Source organism: Cololabis saira, chromosome 13, assembly GCF_033807715.1.
Source record: "Cololabis saira isolate AMF1-May2022 chromosome 13, fColSai1.1, whole genome shotgun sequence".
Classification (NCBI taxonomy): domain Eukaryota; kingdom Metazoa; phylum Chordata; class Actinopteri; order Beloniformes; family Belonidae; genus Cololabis; species Cololabis saira.
In genome coordinates this window covers 15,552,156-15,571,499 of record NC_084599.1, presented here as the reverse complement: position 1 = coordinate 15,571,499, position 19,344 = coordinate 15,552,156, and positions in this window count along the sequence as shown.

The window sequence follows — 19,344 nt, the reverse complement described above, 5'->3', positions numbered from 1 at the left end:
CCTTCTGTACTAGTGCCTCTGCGTGCCTCCTCATTCAGTGTCCCGTGATTAATCTCCATTTCCCAGCTGTTTATTCTGCATCTTGACGCTGTGAATTCTCACTTCACACTCCTGTATTTTGAATTGTATAAAATCTCATCATCAACCAAACATCAATTTCCTCTACTTGCTCTAATTATGTGTTTGTGAACTGTGATAGAGAGAAAAAAAAATGGCTTTGAGAGTTGATTAAAAGCGCCGGGTTCTTGTTAATCTCGCCCCTATTCTTAGGCTGGCAGTATGACGGGAGTGAAGGCTAATTAGAGCTTTTTTTCCTCTTTCTGAGGCCACAGTCACCGCTCGCCTGATCTGTAAAGCCACACACTAAAGAGTGCCTCTGATGGTTTCTTTCTGTGGATGCGGGGACTCTTTCTCACGTCCATCCCCCCACAGAGGCACCCTGGTATCTCCTGATTTGAGTCTGAGAATTGCTCGAGCGGCCGATTGAAGTGGCTGCGACGTCTTCTCATCATCATACGGCCTGCTGTTCAGACTCGATAAATTTTAACATGTGGTTTAGGCTTCCTTAAAACCTAACTACTACAGTATGTCTTTCTTCAAGTAGTGCAACGTGGACTGTTTGTTCAACAATTAACTAATTTCTGGCGTTCCCATTGGATTTCTTCAAAGGTCACGGTGCAGAAATCCAAGATGGCAGAATGTTTCTGGGATCCGGTCGGGCTACCGGCGGGACATGGTTAGCCATGACTCTCAGATGGCATGCGGTCAGGTTAACCTGCCCTCCCACCGCATGGCAGCGCAGGGCGCGGCCTGAGCCACCCAACTGTGCTGAGGCCCGCTGGGCTCGTGCTGCTCGCTGCCAGCTCTTTAGCGGTGAGGTTTTCAGGCCCGCCTGACGCACTCCTGAACACAATGGCATTTATATTGCTATTGTAAACAGTAGCAGGAGTGTATCCAGCTGAAGTGAGTGGCAGGTCAGACTTATCGCACTGATCTTTCTACTAGTCCCTTGAACAATATGTGTTGCCGGTCACCTTCCGCTTCTCCGTCCTGGTCCAATTTTGTCTCACAAACATTCAATTTTATCACGGGACTTTCCCAGTCAGCCGTCGTCCTTGCCTTTCATTCCAGTTGCTCCTTTCTTAAGCCATGTGTGCATCCCTGCTCGTATGTGTCCCCCTTCCTGATGGGAGGATCACGCCAAAAGCTCCCAGTCAATGTGTTTCTAATTACATGTTTTTACTGGAAGCCCCAGTTTCCTGTGCTGCCTCCCCGTTTGTGAGTGTGGGCCAGACTGGGCTCCGACCAGCATCCACAGAGCTGAACGCCAGCCCCGCCCACTGCCCAGGAGTATCATTACCACGCCAGCCCCAGTTTATGGCAAACCACTGTCGCGTTAGGAATGGCACAGACACGTTTGTGTGACCTCCCTGTTTGGCAGACGTTGCACGGCAACAGGTAGCCGTCCCGTCCGCCGACCAGAGAAATGCAGGAACGTGTGCGTCCGCCGTCCAATGCCATGCGGAGGAATTTTAATACGGCTGAGAGGGGTGTGTTTGGGTATTCTGGTGCGCTCTTTCAGCAGTGATGGACATTCCCCCTGAGCCATGTTTCCATGGAAATAGTCAGTGGCTCTCGAGTAGCTAAAAAGATTTAATACTGAAAACCGACAAAAGGTTAAATGCTTTACGCGCGGCCAGAGGAAACTTTCCCATCTGGAGAAAGACGTACACCATTCCTGTGACATTTTTGTCTTACCCATTCTGGGTTTACTAGGTGGTTGTAACCCGCTCTTTACACTGGCCTCCAGGCGAGGTGCATCAGGTCAGGTAGACGGCACCATCCCACACTTATGCAAGGTTTACTGGAGCCAGCACAGAACCATCACATTCCTTCTTTACCTCACATTTTCATTGATTTTCCACAAGTTATGTTCAGCGCTAAGAAGTCACACGTGTAGGTGAAGAATTCAGCTTTTAATTATCTTTACATTAGTAATGTATCAAATGGAAATGGATGTGAAAACCCAACATCATTTTCATCGAATTCTATACTATGAACCATTTTAGTGTTTGTAAACTCCTTTTTTTAAATTTTATGGCCCCTGGTTTTGTTGTATTTGCTTATTTCGCCGCTCACATCATCACTGTTTAAGAAAAACTGCTTTAAAGGAGCTGTATGTAAGAGCAATAATGAAACAAATCACAAAATGACCCCGATATGTCAACAGACATTTAAAAATCATGTTAATTTCAAATACTTATGTCACTGACAACAGCACTCAAGCCAGGATATTCCAGTTTAAAAAGAGGAGTTGCAGCCCTCAACTGATGTTTATGTTGTCATTTTTTGTTTTGGCCTGAAGCTCCACCCTCCACCTATCTCCCAATCACCAAGTCAGTATTGTTTCTGAAGCTCCACCCTCCACCTATCTCCCAATCACCAAGTCAGTATTGTTTCTGAAGCTCCACCCTCCACCTATCTCCCAATCACCAAGTCAGTATTGTTTCTGAAGCTCCACCCTCCACCTATCTCCCAATCACCAAGTCAGTATTGTTTCGGCATCCGGGTTGCCAGCTCGGCTCTAATTATCGCAGCCATGACAGCCTACGTTCCTGCTGCATTCTGCAGCCTACCTGGCAACCTCTGGTCGGGGGGAGGAGGGGGAGGGTACACGCCGCTCAACAGTATTTTGAAAGTGACTGCAGTACCAGTTTTGGACATTTCTTACAGACGGCTCCTTTAAGCTTCGAGGAAGTCCAAAACGTGCCTCCCTGTGAAATATCAGGCTTCTGTAGTGTGCAAGATTTAAAATCCCAAATTCAAAAATAGAATTACAAAAAGATAAATATGGATAATAAAAAAAGAAAAATGTGTTCCTCATGTTTATTTTGGCACTCATGTCTTTTCAGACAGTGTTTCCGCAGAGAGCCATGTTAATTTGTTGCTATACAGTATATTTTTTGCATTTCAGACCTACAACACATTCCATCATTAAAGCACCTAAAGACTTGGCCCCGGCTCTTACACTTGTTGTTGATAGATTAACCCTCCCATCTTTGGTTTGCAGCAGCTGGTGTGTATGTTTTCTCAAAATGATTTGGAATACTGATTACTCTGACTACAAAGTACATTTCCACAAACACACAACACTCACAAACACACTCCGTGATGATCCAGACCAGATGCCTCTGAGGCCAGAGATGCTGATGCCACCTCTGGACAAGGTTTACACACATTTCTTTGGACAGCATAGTTTCAACTAGCATTTGTGACTGTAGCACTATACTGTAATGACTACTACTACTACTACTACTACTACTACTGATAATAATAATACATTACATTTATTTAAGGCACTTTCAGGGCACTCAAGCTCACCTTCGATGCAGTACTCTCTGCACATGTGCAGCATTGCACCCTCGCCCTTTACACCCTGAAGTTCCTCCAGGTTCGTACACTCATTCAGTGACATCATGCTTTTGTAGAAAAAGGAATAATCCAATCCAGTCTTGCTGTCAAGCATGTTGATTTTAAACATGTCAATGATTTTCTCATATGTTGACAAAATAGAAGTCCTCGGACCATCTCGGCTCCTCAAAGACTTTCAAGGATGCGGTTTTTGTGCCAAACAGTCATCACGATCACTTGTTGACATTTTTCTTTCAACATTCTTAAAACATTCGTCTTTTATTCACATAAATCAAACTGTTTCTTGTGGGATCTATACGTGTCTAAAGTGTTGCATTGCAGTTTGTCTCTGATGCCCCCATAAGGCCAGAGACATCCCTTAATGCTGGTTTTAATGGTACGAACTGTCACTTTTCCTGAAGGATTGTTTCCCGTGTGGGACGCTACATGATTAGAACTGCATGTAGTACTCGGAAAGAGCGGGATGTTCGTTTATACAGTACAAACCAAAAGTTTGGACACACTTCCCCATTTGTTTTTAATGAGAAGGTGTGTCCAAACTTTTGGTCTGTACTGTATGTTCAAACTGCTTGCAGGAAGTGGAACCACTTCTGACACACCGGTTGTTGAACTTCACCCTCAGTTCTGAGGCTTCAGGATTTGAGGAAAATCTAAAGTAAATAAATAAATAAATCCTCATATTTTTGCCAGGTTATGAAGTTGGTCGACTTTGGTGTTCACTTGCTGGGATGTATGCTCCTGGGAAGACAAGTCTTGTGATTAGGGTTGCCACCTTTCAGAAATAGAAATAAGGGACGCCCTGATTCCAGCAGCGCAGGAGCCAAAAAAAAGTGAATAAAAATGTGTTTATTTTATATGAAAAAACAAAATGCTTTGATTTAAAGTTTAAAGTGCTTTAATAGCATTGCATTTTCATGACTGTACAGACAGCCAACCATATAGCAGCTGAAATAGCCTCCTATGCTACGTATGTCCACATCAGCCCAGATGTAGAATATAGCCTACAGGTGAAGAATATGGTGTAAAAGTTAATTTATTTCAATAATTCAACTAGAATATGGTGTAAAAGTTAATTTATTTCAATAATTCAACTAGAATATGGTGTAAAAGTTAATTCATTTCAATAATTCAACTAGAATATGGTGTAAAAGTTAATGAAAATACGGTACAAATCGTGTCCCGTATTAATTCAATACGGGACGCAACATTTTTTTCTCAAATAAAGGACAATTCCGTATTTTACGGGACGGGTGGCAACCCTACTTGTGATTCATCTTCCTCGGCTTAAATCAAAGGCATCTGATTAGCAGCTGCTACTAACCTTCGATAAATGATTATACGGTTATACTCTTTCAAACTGTAATTAAACACGGGAGACGTTTGCAACATGGAGGCTTAATCTCAACCGCTTGAGAGTTTAAGACATTATTCAGTGTGCCGTTCACCTCTGGGGCCTGGGGCTGGCCGGACCGCTCTTGCTGTCTGCCATCACTCCTCGGCCTCTTTAGAAGCTGCCCAGCTGTCCTCACCTCAGACCCCGAAGGGTGTCCTGTGTCTGCCGCGCAGCCCGGCGTCGCACCGCCGAGGCAGAGCAGCTGCGGGAGATCTGAGAAAATCTGGGTAATTTTACATAACGGACAAGTGCTGAAGCTTTGCTCAACTTCAGCTGCGGTATTCCAAATTCAACTTGGCAGAAAACATACAACAAAACCGAAAATCCAATAAGATTATGACTTTTGCCAAGGTTCAACAAGACCCGCAAAAGACAACATCCGTATGATGAGCTGCCAAAAAACAAATCCAAGCCAGTCTTTTCATTAGTCTGTGAATATTTGCAAATGTAGTGCTAAAGGACGCCCCGTCCAGACCCGTCTCTCCGGGTACGTCCGTCCCTCCTGGGAGCCGCCCGGGGATTTATTGTCAGGTGATTAGCAGTGACAGAGACGACTCAACAGGTCTAGCCAAAACATTTGTGTGAACGTGACGACAGACACGACGTGATTCTTCTCTTTTCTCTCTGGTCAGCCAGTTGCTCATCCTCCCCCTCCCGCCGTTGTTATTGTCTCAGCCTGCATAATCTGTGGGAGACCCGTGTCACACGGCGCAACATAAATGGTACCAAGCTCCCGCTGGGCTGCAGAATCCGGGGTAAAGACGGCTGGAACACACACGGAGACGCTGAGAGGGACGGATCGCCCTGAGGAGACTTAAGCACACATTAAATCATTTAACTCTTTTGAGTACATTTTAATTCAGTAATGTGTGAAAAGATTGAGAAAATGCACATTTCTTTTTAAAAAAAATGTGGAGCGCTGATGTGTTTGGAGCAGCAGTGAGCAATCTGTGAGGTAAATCTAACCGGTGACACAACATTGGCCTTATTGTCCCGGCTCATGCTACGTTTCTGTTTTGAATTTTGCAGCATGTTTGAAACCGAGTCCCGCGTGTGAGCTTGGAGAAACCGTACACCGCAGCGAGGGCCTGCTTCCTGTCAGAGCAGCAGGAGGAGCAGCGCGGAGATACACACCTTTCATGTGCTGATTCGGGTTTCGCTCCAGTGAACAAACACACACACACACACACACACACACACACACACACACACACACACACACACACACACACACACACACACACACACACAGACGGCCAACATGTGCACGAGGCAGCTAACTTCATGGCAAAGAGGCCTCCAGTGTCTGTGGCCCTTCTGAAAAGTGTGAGGTGGGATCACGGGTTTCTGTCTGGTCTCCTGTGAATTGGCCACCCGGACCACACACACACACACACACACACACACACACACACACACACACACACACACACACACACACATAAGCAGACATGCTCTGAATGATAATTTCCTCGCCTTACAGGGACATCATTGGAGGGCCAGCGACTGTTGTCAGCGAGAACAGCTGCTCGGGCCAAAACACATCTATCTTCCACAGGAAGTTATCAGTCAAACAAACGCAATGCATCTATTGTTCTTGTCCTGTTGACCGTGACCATATCTGTCTCTACCTCTCACACACTCAGCCCACTCAGCCCACACACACACACACCGAACAAGCAGACAGGCCTGCGTGTTTGTACGCTCGCTCTCTCTTCCTCGTCCCCTCAACAGAAAGGGCCGCGCGGAAAGATCATCAAGGTCCCTCGTATGAAAGGAGGCCAGCACACCCCCACATCCATTCGGCTTCCGCGGTGGGTCAACAAACGCTCTCTCTCCGTAGCCTGGATAAACACTAGCAATTTGTGTGTGCATACATGAAGGCAGTATTATGTAATTGTTTGGAGGGGGAAAAAAAGCAGCTCATTCAGCAGCTTGTTCGGGCTTTAACAACAGCCAAGCGGCATCCTGATTCTTGTTTCTTCAATTTAAAGAAATAGTCCTCTGGGTTGAACTTTGATCTCCAGCGGTGCCAGGAGGCAGAAGAAACTGTATCTGGATGCCAGTGGATATGCAAACAGCCAATCAGAAGTAAAGACATGGGGCAGAATGATAACCAGGCCGATAAAACACATACACAATGCCGCTCAGTGCTGTAAAAAATGTTGGATCCAAGGTGTTGTTATCTAGCGATCTTGGTTGTTATGAGTCGTGAGAACAGCGGGGTACCAGACCTACGTCATGCGAGAGGTATGACTGGCCACGCTAATCCAAAGATAACGAAATAATACCGGTACTTAACGTTAAGAAATAACGCAGCTTAATTCAATTACAGTACTTTTCAACTGCCTTTCTGATGAAAGGTTTCACTTTTGTTACAAATATATAGGTTATAAGCTAATTTCCTGCTTGGAAAAATATGCAAAGCAAAGGAATGAGATCTCTTTTGTATTTTATGGAATTTTACTTGTAACAATTTCATTATGATGGATACTACAGGGGAATAAAAGTTTTTCTTTCATATGGGAATCTAACACAGATGTGATCTTATTCACAAAGCTGACAAATCAAAGACAGTTTAACACATTTTAATCATTTACAAAGAAACTATAGAACAGTTTCTTTTTAATTGAACTTTTTTTTGCCTTTTAAGCCAAACATAATGTATATAATGCCTAGCATGTAAGTATAATACACAGTATTATGGACGCAGATACTGATGTAAGTGTTAAATGACATAACAGCACAGGTGCTGATTAAACAATTAAGAGTCAGTCTATGCCCAGACTCTGCACATGTACTGCACCTAAACAGAAACACAAGGAGAATTCAGTCTGTCGTGATTTATTTCATATGAATAAAAAAAAGCTGGCACACATGCGCAACATCAGTCTGTGCTTTGCCTTCTTGCTTCTCAGCTGTCATCAGAACGGAGTGATTTATACGAGCCTGTGTTCATGCTCACTTGTTGGAAGGCGGATAAAATAAGGAGGGGCAGATACCTGTTCCCCTGAGCGGCGCTCTGTCAGGCATCAGCCTTGATCCCATAACTCCAGGAGCCCAGTCCTGTCATGCTGAAGAATGAGTGAGTTCAATCTGGGTTGTAGAGTAGTCGGGGCCTTCAGATTCTCATAAATTATGACCCTTGTTATAAATAAAATCCTGTCTGCAGAGTGAAGCGGGGAGAAGTGGAGAAATCTGGATGCTGCTCAATGCAATGAAAATCAAAGCATAACAGAACTCAGAGAATGCGCTGTTGTCAGCCATTACAGCGACATGGGATTGTCTTCTGATGACAATATCTGCTCAGAGGGACCAAATGCTTTTCTGTCTTTAAAATGAAAAGAACCAGATCGCATTATGAGAAAGACTTCACTTACATTCTCGAGTTTCAGCTCGTGCTGGGTCTGAGACAGTTTACCTCCATGTCCTTGAAGGAGTCTTTGATGCTGTAACCCTCAGTCTTTGTGCCTCGGTAGCACACAATGATGTTTGTGTAGGACTTCCCGCAAGTTTCGCCTGGCAAATGTGGGCTGCCCGTATATTTAACCTCTTTACAGCCACTTCTCTTACATCTCCTTTATCCTCTACCGCAGTTTACTGCTGATATGATCACGAGGTTATTCAAGCACACCACAGTGGAAGACTCAGCACATTGTTCTGGACTATCTGGGAGTCATTGCATTGTAAGTTGTTTTAAATATTATGTTTGCGGTAACTCGGTGAGGCTCCTAAGCTCCATTAAACAGAGGAGTTGTTATTTTCTGTATTTGTTGTTGTTTTTCTCAACTGTGGACACGGCGAGCTCCAGGTGCAGGCTGTGGTGGGAGTCCGCAGGGGCCGAGGACCACCACACACAACGTCTCTGGGGGGGAAATTAAGGAGTCTAGTCTGCGGCATGACTGGGATGCCTTAAGGAACAACATCTTTGAATTAATTTTACTAAAGAAACAACATTTCTAAGTGGCATGTGAAACTAATGACACAAATGATCCAATAACTGAATAAATCAATTCTATTAATGTTAAAAAAAATGAAGACAAAGTCATGCTTAAAACGTTTGTGAACTCTTTTTGTTTTTCAAAATATCTTTTTGATGCATTTGGATATATGTGTCATTGAAATAATGATAAAAACCACTCTCAACATGTTATACATGAAAGAACAATGATTTATATACAGTGCATGTTTTGCATTGTCTCTTTTGTCATGCATGCTCTAGATCCGTGGTCTTCAACCCTGGTCCTCTCAGGACACCTGTCCTGCATGTTTTACTTGTTTTTCTGCTCCAGCACAACCCTGATAGACATGACTGTGTCACTAACAGACTTGTGCAGACCTGGACGACCTGCTGCTAATGAGCATTAATTAGAATCAGGTGTGTTGAAGCACAGAAACACTTAAAACATGCCATGCGTTACCCACCAATAATCTAACACAAGACCATTGCTCTAGAGAGAAACTCAAGGAGCTGGCTGTTTAATTGATGGCATTGATTTGTCAGGATGCACCATCCTAGAGTTTGAACATAGACATAGTTTCTTTTTTTTTAAGTAACTCTTGCAACTCTTCACATCCTGTGGCCTAATTCTGACTTTACGAGTTCATTTTGCACGTACATAGGTCGAAGCTCTTGTACAACACACGCGTCCATTATACCAGTTGGTAGATTGTTGATGTTGATTAAAGCCTAATATTGATATTGTGGAGTTTCTGCCAGTGACATTTGTTTTTTGTGTGTGTTTTTTTTGTTGCTAAATCTCAATGTTGAGTAAAAGAAAATGTGTCACTTAAATTGTTTGAGGCGCTGAACTTGACCGGAGGACCTGACTGAAACAGCTGCTGCAACTGTCACTCAAAAGGTCACGCCCCTAAATACGTACAAGTTGTTGTCATGGATGTAAAATGTAGCAAATTATACATATTTTTTTGTACCAGGCTGTTTTTGCAATCCTGTAATGTTATGGAGGGATTTTTGTTTCCTTATTATGCAAGCAAAGAAAAATAAACTTTCAATCAAAAATCAGATTGATAGCAAAACTACTACTGTATAGAAACTGTAATTGATTTTTCTTTAAATTGAAAAAAAAAACAAAACATATTCAATTGAAATATAAATCCAAGATTTTTGTTTGCAAACTTTAAAATTTTGTTTGCGAATCTAAAAGTTTTGTTTGCGAGTCTGAAAGTTCTGCAAGCTTCGGTGCTGGATGTCCTGGGCGGGACCTAAACATGGAAGACGAGTGTTTATTGGTCAATTCCAAATAAAACCATCGTATCATTTTAAGTAGTAAAACAAAGGTTATCTACATTCGCCAGTAAAACCATGAAAGTCCTGCTGGCAGTAAGACAGAAAGTTTGGAGAGAACATATTTTTCGTACTCTGTGTTCTCCGCTCACGTGGAACTGGCCAATAAAGACTTGTCCCTTCGGTGTACAGTATAAGAACATTTTGGGAAGACACTGCTTTATTGCAAGGTAATGCAACATATTGCGATGGAATGCAAAACTGTTGTGAGGCAACACAAAGTATTGCAAGGTTATGCAAAAAAAAAATAAAAAATCACCCTATGTCCCACAGGGCTCTCCGTTGCTGGACATAAAAATAAAAAACAATTTTTCTGCACAAGTAGTGTAAACAGATACATTCACATCTCTCATGACGTCGCTGTTGTTTGGATATTTGGTCAAACTGTGTTTTTCCCCGTGTAAGAAGATGTGAGCAGTCCTGTAATACCTCTCAGGAGAGAGCTTCAGGTCACGCTGATACGTACAACGGTGTTCGTCTTCAAAGCATTCAGATCTTTCAGAGGTTTAGCTAGTTTCAGGTTTTGTGTCCCTCTCATCCCTGGGAGTAATAAGCAAACTAAATTTTAGTTTATCTATATGTCATGGGCTTTCAAAACAAACTGTAATTCTAGATAGCAAACGCACAAAGTCTGGCCACATTTGTCAGGTTGTTTTGCTGTATTAGGGGAACAGGAAGCTCGGATTGAGGCTTGTTTGAAGTCGGCCTTTTTGTGAGAAGATGGTGTTTGGAGTTGCAAGCACGTTTTAGTCCAGGTTACTTCTACAACAGCTTTTGACTCTTTGTTCTCCAATCAGAAATGTGTTTCAGTTTGACTTTCATTAAAAGCATGTCTTGAAACTGGATCCGTTTCTTTGTACGCCCGCTGAACAGGAACAGTGTGCAACATAACTGGAAGCAGATCATCCTAACCTTCATCAAACTGGGCTGCAGATGTGTTTGTGTGCGCCTGTGTGTACGTGTTGCGTGCGTACGTGAGTGTAGGTGCACAACCGTGTTGTTTGTGTGCAGCGTATATGTCGGTGTGTTACATCTCTGCTCTTCTGAGACACTGTCTCTCCAAGTGTCGGTCTTTCTTTTGCAAATGTTTCAAATGGCCTTACAGCAAATTGTCTTCACTGCGTATTACATCATTCACCCTTCAGACATGTTAATGCTTATTTCATTCTCTCCTCCTGCCAAGGAAACACCCTTGCTTGTAACACAGCAACACACTTAGCATGCATTTTCCACTGGAAACAGACATTAAGTGGCACTTTAGCTGTCTGCTGAAATATTGAAGAAACATTTTCGAGATTTAACGCTTTGCTTACAGTAGATGCAAGATTGTTGCCACGCATGCCACGAAGCCCCTCAACCTTGTCAACAGGCTTAACTCAGACCAAATAAGGTGTCTCCTAGCAATTTTGCAAACAGTTTGATCTCCGCTTCATACTTCCCTTATTGGAGGAACGTGATCCTGTAACAGAATGAGGAGGAAAGTCTCCAGAACGTATTGGTTTGCCCAGAGCTGTTATATAAAATCTCAAGTCCCCTTTATTCACATCGTTACAGGAGCTCCTCAATCAGGCCTCCTGGGGGAAAAAGAGAAAGTAAGCAGAGAAATGTCTTCCCAGCACAAGCAGGGAAGAGCTTCCAGATGTGACATGTCAGCATCAACGACAATCAAGGAGGACTTGGTGGTGGCTGACTGACTGACGGGCTCACAACGTGAACGGGAACGTCACCACAAGAAAGAGAAAAATAATCCTCCTTTCAATAGAGGCTTGTGTCTGTTCCCTCTGACATTTCTTGAGGTTAATGTTTATAAACCAGTTTTTCCCTGGAAATATGAGCCGTGCGAGTGTGTGTGAATGTGTGTGAAACCAACACGCATTTGCTTGCGCGCATTCGCAACATGTATGGATCATTTAATCATAGTGTTCGATGCCAGTGGTTTTTGTGTTCGGTACTTTTGTTGGCAAAGCGTCGTGGTGACATATGAATTGAGCTGATTGCACGGTTATGGATAGGCAACAAAATATTAGCTTAGAAAGAGGCTGCGGTTGTGGATACACAATGAAGCCAAACCTCTATTTTATTGTTCAAAAGAAATGGTTTGTAAATTTTTACCAGACAGGAAAAAGAATTACAAATATTTATTTTGTGTAAAACCATTAATCCTTTCTTTTGCTATTGTGCCTAGCTAAAAAGCTAATAAAGTTTATATCTGATTGATGGGTTATTTGTCTCATAGCTTAGAGAATTAACGGCAGGAGTCTTAAAACTTGAACTTTTTATTAACCAAAGTTGTAATCACAATAATCCAACATTCTCAAGGCTTTACTGGAGCCAGTATCTCATTTTTGGTTAACCTACCAACTAAAGGCATTCACCAATGATCTTCTGGCCTAACCGCTCTACGCAAGTGAATTCAATTTAGTTCAACATGGTAGCGGTTTACGTTTTTCAGTTAAAATCACAAAGTGTTTAGTAATAATGCCGTTTATATTGCAGCTGTGATCGAGCTTTCTGTTGCATGATACACTATCTGAACTGCATGCCACTGTCCTATGTCTTATTGTTGCAAAACATAATATTAACTGTAATGTACGGGAGATTCTTGCCTTTTCTCACTTTAACGCAAATTTCTAACAATAAAAACATCCATCAGCGGCCATTTTTAGGTCTTCGCTCAGAGTACTGAAGCAAAGCAGCTACAGTGAACGCCTCTATGGAGAAGGATCCACTATAGTGAGCTATACTGTGTTTCCACGTGCGGGGAAACACAGCCCCTTCAGCCAGCGTGTCGCAGCGACACACAAGAACTATTGAAGCGAACAAACAATAAAACTTACCACCTGATGGCGATAACACACGTTATTTTCTGTTTTCAAATGGCCAGCAGCATAAAAGGAGACAAAAAAGAAGAATGCAGCAAAAAAGAAGAATGCAACAAATAAAGAAAGTGAAGGAGAAACACATGAAAAAGGATGGGACAGAGATGATTCTTGGGTCTTTTTCTGTTGTCTAACATACAACGCGTGGTAGCGATAGAGATTAAGAGGAAACACCCCGCTGGACCTCTACATTGGTGTAATATACCAACAAGGCCCGAACCAAGTCGTTGATCCATCTGTGTTTTTTTTTTTTCTAGTAATCTCAGTCCTTCATCAAATGAACTCACAGCAAAATGTTTCTGGTCTAAATGGTTCAAATGAGCTGTGTTCACATAAGCATGCTGAACGTGATTAAGAAACGAGCAGGGACCCCCCTGTGAGGTAGTTCCTGTTGGCCAACCTGAGTACTTCTACTACAGGAACGTTTTTCGCCCAGTAAAGGCTCCTGAAGGCCACTTTTGCAGGACCGTTCCTGATAATGGAGACATTCACCAACGATCCGGCACCGGAAAAACTACCCGGATCCCCCGCTAATGGAAACGCTGCCATAGTTTCCTGCCAAAGTCTGGAAAACTACTCACACCATGTAAAAGATGACAGCTGATTTATCCAGGTTCAAACTCAAATTGCTTGACAGTGTTAGAGAGAGATACGCACCAGTTTCCCTTCAAGTATGACATGATACTGGCCATGTGGGCAGGAGGTGCATGAGAAAGTGATGCAAACGAGATGATCAGTGGGAAGACTGAAAACAAACCTTCAGCCTTTCATCTTCCTCTGGCGTGTGACCGACAGCGTATTAGATACGAGGTGACACACTCATCCATCTTCTGGGACTAATTGGTTTAGACTGATCCTCAGTAGATATCTTTGTGATGTCATACATACACGTAACTGTGTTCCTTCACATTCTGTTTGTAAGATTTTGAACGCTCTGATGAGATTTTAAACTGACAGTCATACATGTCTCACTTCAAAGGGTTGTTTTTTCTTTTGATTGATTAGGTTCCTTTTCTACTTCCTGCATTTCTTGGCTCTGGAAGAGATGCACAATCATCCATGGTAAACCCTGGAAAATAGGGATATCTCCAAAAAGCCTGCATCCTCTTCTGCTCAGTACACGGAAGATATAATTAGGTGGTGTAGGTGCATTTGTGCATGCAGTCACTAGGTCTGTGGGCCACGTGCACTGCACTGCACAGCCAGAAGGCCAGCTGAAGAAGTTGACAGTGCTGAGTTCCTAATGTGGAGAACACACATACACTTAGATTCAAGCACATGTGGGGAAAGCGACCTTGTCAAACTCAGTCACCAGGCTGGCTTCATTAGCACGCGAGTACAGCTAGGGCCACTGAGTTCTGGCTAAATGGGCGACGGAGATCTGATCAGGCCCACCGTTTCCTGCTGGGCACAAAGTGGCTTTCACAAGCATCAAAACATGTGTCAGCCAGATGCTTCTGGCCTAACTCCCCTTCAAAGAAACAATTAGGAACAATTATCGCAACATATAAATGAATTTCATCCATGATTAAAATGTTTGGGGTAGGGGCTGAGCAGGACGCCCAGCCAGGTGGTTGTAATCTGGATGGCAGTCGCACTGGGGCTTTGCTCAAAGGAGGCAAAGGAAAGAAAAACCTGCAGAACTGTTTATTCAGGCACTTGTGAGCCTGGACAAGTGCTCCTGCTCCCCCCCTTCTGCATGTTGGCCCTACCAGTGAATGCATCCGTCTCTTAATACCACTTTAATGAAGGTCATTCGTTTTAATGGAGCCTCATTTCAAACTCCAGCAATTAAAGCTTGCGCTGCACTCGCCTGTGAGGTTGTTGAGACAGTGTGAGTACCAGTTTTTCAAATAAACAGTCCCCTTGCAGACCAGCGAGCATCTGAAGCCCATAATCCAGCTCGCAGTGGAGGAAAGGGGAGAAGGCAGTCCACCTCCGAGGAGAGATCAAAACCATGTTCCAGAGATGAAAACCACATTTATTTAAGTGGCGAGCGGGATGACAGGTGGCTCCACTGCGCTCCCGGGATAACAGAACAATCATGAATAATCAGGTCTGAAAGGCTGAGAACTCAAAGAGGAACTGTGGAGTGATACAATGAGATTCTGATGTCAAGTGTTTGTCGGGCAGCAACTGGAACCCGCTCTGCTCCCTGAAGGATCAAACTCAGTGTGAGTGTTGGCTGTCGTGTGTGTTTACGGCATCCTGCGGAGGGAAAGTGATGTACGCAGAGTGTGTGCGTTGAGGTAAATGATGGAAACCTTTAAAGTTATCGCTCTGTCTCTCATTCGCGTTAGATGAATGAGGTCTCATAAAAAACAGCGCAGTTGATCCTACAGAGACGTGCACGTGCAGCATGGGGGAAAGACATGAAGATTATACAGTTTGATTCCCAGATGAAGGGTGTGACGAGGGACGCTGCTATATATTTACTGTGTTCCCATCAGTACTTTGAGGTCATGACATTTCTTTGAGACACACACAGATGAGGGTTAATTCTTCTAAGTCATTAACGAAAACTCCTACTCTTCAGTTGTTAACTGTATGCTGGTTTCACATTAAATATATGTAAAAAAAAAAAAAATGAAAAGAAAACTGTTTGCAACTGTCTTTTGAGAAAAACCCTCAGATGCCCAATCTCCGCTAAACTGAAACCGACTTCCCGTTCATGTGCTTAAATATATCCTTGGAAAAATTTATGTGCTCACTCCCCAGATTAAAGAGATCCATCTTTCTAGGTATGTCATCTACCCAGCATGCTTTGCAGCATCCTGGCGTCAGATGGCATAATGTTGATGTATGATCTGTGAAGAGGAGCCTTGTTTTATCTCCTTCTTGGTGACATGGGACGGTTGTTTTATCTCCCATTGCAGAGCCAGGAGATGCTCTCCCCGCTCCCTCCGACTATCTACTCTCCTGCTGAGGAGCTGATGAAAGTGCGGGGCCACCTTGTCCGGAAGGCTCACATCCATCAGAGAAGCAACATGTCAACCCACGAGAGCAGTCATCCTCGAGGGCTAAGGGAGCGTACCGGCACAGTCAGATGGAGTTTAAGTTTGACGAACAGCTCAGCGGAGAGGCTGTGGGTGAGGATGCTTGGCTGGCAGCAGGTCATTTTTATGTATTAGGAGATATTTCAGGGGTCTGCGCAGGAATACATCTTAGAGTGGCATTATTCCAGGGTGGACATTGAAAGGGTTTCAGTCAAGTTTTTGGCAATAAATAAATATTTGTGTTACTGTAAAAGATATCCAAATGATGAAAAAAAAAAGAAAAAAGAAATAAATCAGCCCAAGCAGCCACTAATTTCAAATAAGTAGTTTCCACTATACCAGGGGTTTTCAATTACGATCATCGTGTCCCCGTCCTGCATGTTTTAGATGTTGCCTCGCATCAAAACACCTGATTCTAATTAATGGTCCTCATTAGCTTGTCATCAAGGTCTGTACATCTCTGTTGATGACACAGCTCCTTGTATCACGCTGTGCTGAAGCAGGGAAACATCTCAAACGTGCAGGACAGGGGGGCCTGAGGACTGGAATTGAAAACCCCTGCACTTTACCATCTTGCTCTGCACAAGCATATTATTTCATACATTTTTACATTATCCCCACCTTGTGAATTTATTATTTATCTGTTTATATCCCATAATTGATTGATCCCGGATCTCTCTTTTCAAAGAAGAAAAAAGAAAAACGCTACTAACCCTCACAAAAGTCTGTAAAATAGCTGGTGTTTTTGGACAGAACTGTTTTATTTGAACTCATCCAGCATGTCAACACCCCAAAAGACAGAACTACACAGTCTTCCCCGGGGCAGCTGTGGCTATAGGCTACCCTATGTGTAGTTTACCATCACCAAGTATGAATGGAGGGAATGAATAACGTGACCATTGTGAGCGCTTTGAGGCTCCAGAAAAGTGCAACATAAATGAATGAAAAAAAATGAATGCTCGGACACTCCTAGCATGATCAGACGCACCGCTTGCCAATAGGCACGCTTGGTGTCCCAAGCTAAACGGCGGCCCCCGAGGGCCGACCAACTTTGAATCGCAGCAGACAGTGCTCGGAGAACTCTTAAAGAGGTCCAGCCTCGACCTCTCACTGTCGCTGGGTCTTACACACACAGACCTGATGACAGGTCTAACAAAATGAAAAGAAGCTATCCAGTTGGAAGTGAAAAACGAAAGGGAAAAAAACAGGAGGAGCAAAAAAAAAGCATCAAGAGGTAAGTAGTGCAGATCATACATACGCTAATTTGACGCAGAGCAGCTCAGTCTGTCCTGCTGATGTTCAGTGTCACAGTAAAGACACCTGCAATCAACTTGTTTAGTCAGCTAGCAGGCCAAAAATAAAGTAGCCATCTTGGACAAAACTCGTTCTTCAGCTATCCATTTAAAGCTGTGACCAGTTAAACTAAACTGTCAAGCTAAACATGCTAAGTTATAGGATTCATTGGCAAGAAATTTAGAATATGTGCTACTAAGGTCCGTGGGTGGAAGTACTTGTGTGTTGTGTGCCAGTTGTGTTTGTATTTTATTTTGAATGAACACAATGTGCACTATTCAAAAACACGTTTGTCCCTCACATTTTGCAAGAATACTGTTACACAATAAATGAAAACAGTTACATTTAAATAATTACATAGCACATGTGGTTTGTTGTTTTGTTCTTTAAAAGACGTTGTAGTTTTTAACATTTTCTTATAAGCCAAACCCACCAGAACAATTTGGGAACCACTGATTTAACCTGAAGGTTTGTGGAGGTACCTTTAACTGGTTAGTTTGCTTTTGGTCTGATATTTCTGTTCATACTTTGGTTCATTAAGGGTTGAGGACATTTGTTTGATTGTCAGCTCTATTCAGGTCCCGCCACTGCATCTGAACCCAGTTTAGGGTCTGGGCTTTGACTGGACCTTTGCCCGACTCAAGAGTAAGTTATAGATTTGCTGTGTACTTTGTGATTGTTACATTGTGATTCTGGTACATTAAGACACATTTATGATCAAGTTCTTGCCTGCAAGATGCCACTTAAAGGAGCATGAGGCTCCTTTTAAGAAATGAGACTCTGTAGCGCCACCCTTCACCGCGACGGCCGTCGGCGGTACTGCAGCCAACAGTGAACCCGGCACGGGAGAACAGGGAGAACGCACATGCAGCGTCATGTGACGTCACATCCGCAGCCCAGCGCGGGAAATTCGGGACCGAATTGCAGCACATTTGCAGCACACAGCCTGTTCAAGGCAAAGCAGAGATACACTAGAGGACTCATTCTTTTGGGTTTGGAACGCTTCATCTGACATTATTACTAGAAAACTTAAAATGTATACGGATTTTTTTCATAAATCTTGCCACAATCCGGCCTCAAGCTCCTTTAATCCTCGTCTGTCCAAAGGACATTGTTGCAGACTTCTCACACACCTTAATCATGTTGCTATGTTCTTTTAGAGAAAAGAGGTTTTCTGCTGAAGAAGCCATACTTGTTTGGGAAGGTTTCCTAGAAGTTCAACTTCCTTCATTAACTTTAATATCTGATATGTAAACTGAGCCCTGTTGAGTCTGAGATGCAGCACTTTTGGCAAAATCTATGACACTGGAGTAAATCTGCTGGGCCATACACTGGAACATATACTCTATGTGAATAATCTTCCTCATTGACTTCAAATTATCTGGAAATATCCTTACCACCCTTCCAAGACGGATAGGCAGCAACAAATGCGTCTAGACGATAATTGCTGTCTTTCCTCCTCTGCATTGAGTTAACACATACCTGAATGCACCAACTCAAACAGCCAAAATGTCTCTTCACACTTTAGGTGATGAATGAATTATGGCCACTTGATATGGAGCACCAACTTCCCACTTACCCTCTGCCAGGAATGGCATATATACGAATAATTCACACACTACTTCCACATTTTGGCTTGGGTTGTGTTCAGTACATAATGTCAAGGTTTAAAGGAACAGTCTGTAAGAATGTAGGTTAAAATATCCCAAAATAACCTAAAAACAGCAAGAGAATGAGAAGAAATAAGTGCAGTCATGTCATAAATATGACGACTATGTATCTGGCTGCTGAGATGTCTACTGAGTTAGCGTGCTAAATAACTAGCTTCGGTCTGTGCAGTCTTGTAATATCAGTTTTTGCCACGTGTGGCGGTCGTGAGCAACACAGCAGCCTCAGTACAACATGAAGAAGTTGCACGGTTTGTGGGCCTACGTGAACCTGAAGTCAGTCATGTAGGAACTGCCCCCAAGTTACCACCTTAGGATAGAAACAGCACCGATGGCTGAAGCTCTCGGAAGAGAACTTTACATACTTTTAATTTGG